Source organism: Salvelinus sp. IW2-2015, linkage group LG8 (genome assembly GCF_002910315.2).
Source record: "Salvelinus sp. IW2-2015 linkage group LG8, ASM291031v2, whole genome shotgun sequence".
Classification (NCBI taxonomy): domain Eukaryota; kingdom Metazoa; phylum Chordata; class Actinopteri; order Salmoniformes; family Salmonidae; genus Salvelinus; species Salvelinus sp. IW2-2015.
Window position 1 is genome coordinate 45,377,843 of NC_036848.1, and position 2,797 is coordinate 45,380,639.

Here is a 2,797-nt window from a genome sequence, read left to right on the forward strand (position 1 = left end):
CTCCAGCATGCAGACATAATTTACAAAACTAAGCATGTGTGTTTAGTGAGTCCACCAGATCATCAGTAGGGATGACCAGGGATGTTCTCTTGATAAGTGTGTGAATTGGACCATTTATTTTAAAATACTTCTTAAAAAACAGTTACTATTTACTATCAGTAACGTAACTTTTGTATTACCCAAACTCAGTAATGTAATCTGATTACATTCAGTTACTTTCCGATTACTTTCCCCTTAAGAGGCATTAGAAGAAGATAAAATGTATGGTACCAATTGAACCACATCTATTGCAGGATAAATCAATGTTAAAGTTTACATAGCTGGCCATATATGGATGTTAAATTTTACTTTATTGGTTGGTTATGTAGGCTTCTTCTAAACCATCGCTTTCAACTACATATAATAATATGATTAAATGATACCTTTACATAAAAAACCAAAGTCTATCAGAATTCCAGTCATTCCAATAAATGTTATACCCCTTGATCTTCAAGAATAGGACTTGGAAATATGGAAGTATAGATTAGCCAAATTGTTTTACCTGGGCATAACCCCAAAACTAAGGACTTATTAGCCAGCCCTACTCTATTGTTTATGATTTTGTTGTCATGGAGGACTGATTGGGCTCATTGATTCGAGTTGAAAAATAAATGCTGCGCTCATGAAATGGCATGCTTTGAGAACTACTGAAAAGTGCTATTTACATGTGAAAAATGTATGCCATATACTGCATTTGCTATAGGCCTATTAATAAACTTTTTGTTGGTGACACTTTGGTATCTTGATAATCCACAGATGAAATTGAGGGATGGGCCTGGAGAAATGTAACCACTCTCAGATTAATAGAAAGAGCCTGACCATCACTGATATCAACATTTTTGTTTTAACCATGTTATGAGCCTATACAGTGTTTATTTACATTTACAATGTTACGAACATTGGAGAAAAACAAGCTTATATTTTGGGTTCTCATGGAGTGTGACAGTTGAACCAAACTCCTGAGGCATTTATAAGTTATATTCTTCAAAAATCAATGGATATATATATACTTTATATGTCCAAAAATGGATGTAGCAACTACAGATTGCCCCTTTAAGTTTATCAAAAGTGTACGAGTTTGAACATTTGTCCATTAGGCCTATGGATTAAATATTTTTATCAGCATGCAATAGTTGAGCAATAAAAGCCCCACTTTTATTCCATAGGCTGGGATTCTGTAGCTGTTGCAAGAGCACATTTTTCACTGGCTTTCCACTGGTTTCAAAAACAATGTTTGATAGGCAGTTTAAACTTTTTGAATTCTATCATTATTGGGTGCATGGGCATCTCGACCCTCACAGTTAACATCCATTTGAAGAGCATAACCTGAGGTCTTTTTGAGTCGTTAAATCCGAGTTTCCTCTTTTTTGAATCCAAGATGGCGTAGCAGTCGGACGTGTGTTTGTCTTGTCTTGTCCCGTGTAAATAGTCCTCGTATTTTTCGTATACATTTCGTATATATTTTAATTTCACTTTCCATCTAGGAACTGAATATACATTCCTACATTCCGCKTCACCCAATGTGGTACGGACCTGCTATTTTTTATACTTTAGAACCGTAACCCCAATCAGAAGCTAGCCAGATAACTAGCTACTAGCTAGTAGTCAGTTAGCCACTGCTGCGGTCTTCACCCTTAACTCGGYCACAGCCAGCTTCAGCTCGGGCCAATACCTGCCAGTCTGCAAGCGCGATATCAACCCAGAGCATATAGGACTGCTTTTTCTCTACCACATCACCGGATTCCTGACACAAGCTCTGGACAATTACACGAGAGAGATTAAGAATCTAGTGATTTTCTCTCTGTGGCAGTGCTAATTCTGTTACACTCATTTCCTGAGTATTGAAGACTTGATGGCCTGTTTTCATTTGCCCTCATTGCTTTTGCTAAAAATCCAAATTCTCTGTTTGCAGCTTTGACCAGCCCATACTTTCTCAGGATGTTGCCTCTGAGCATTTTTGAAGCCACTTGTTGTTTGTCCTTGGCACTGCACATTTTTTATACTTTTGTTTAACTCTGCAATGATGGCATTTGATACAATAAAATCCTTCTCAAATTCTTCGGAGTTCCGTTCATTTTCTGTTTTGGTCTTTGGGCAATCTTGTCTCTTCATTTTGTTCATCAGTCGATCATACCTTTTTTGTATTTTCTCAGCTTTCCGTAAAGCAATCAAGTTTGACATTTGTCATACTAAGATCTCTGTATGCTTTTGAGCGACCTCTTCCACCACCTTTTTCCTTCAGCAATATTCGACTTCTCATTCATGTTGCAGACGATGAAGGAGGGTATCAGGGTGTGCATCAGGGACAGGTATGTTGCCTCATGTTCTGGCTGCAAGTCATCTGGTGACTGAGGTGATGTTGGCCTGAATAGGTAGGTCTCCATTGCAACTGTTCTCTTAAAGTCTGTCTTCTATTCCGTTGGTTACATTTCCATTGCCATCTCTTGTACTTTGTTCTCGCTTTGTAAGCTCAGAGATAGATTTCAATTCTCCCTTCCCTTTTTTCTTCCAGTCATATCTCCCTGTCTTTTTGCAAATGTTCCTGGTATCGTATAGGATCATTTTTTATTTGTTTCTATATGTCTGTGACCTCTGTGCTGTTTTATGTGGAATCTTCTAAAAATAAAGACAAAACTACTTTGTTTTCAACTTGTGCACACCGTGGAGCATTTTCTAGATTCAATGAATTTAAACCATGATTAAATAGGCTTAAATTTTTTTTAAAGTAGCAGTAAAAACTAATAAGGTAATGGATTGG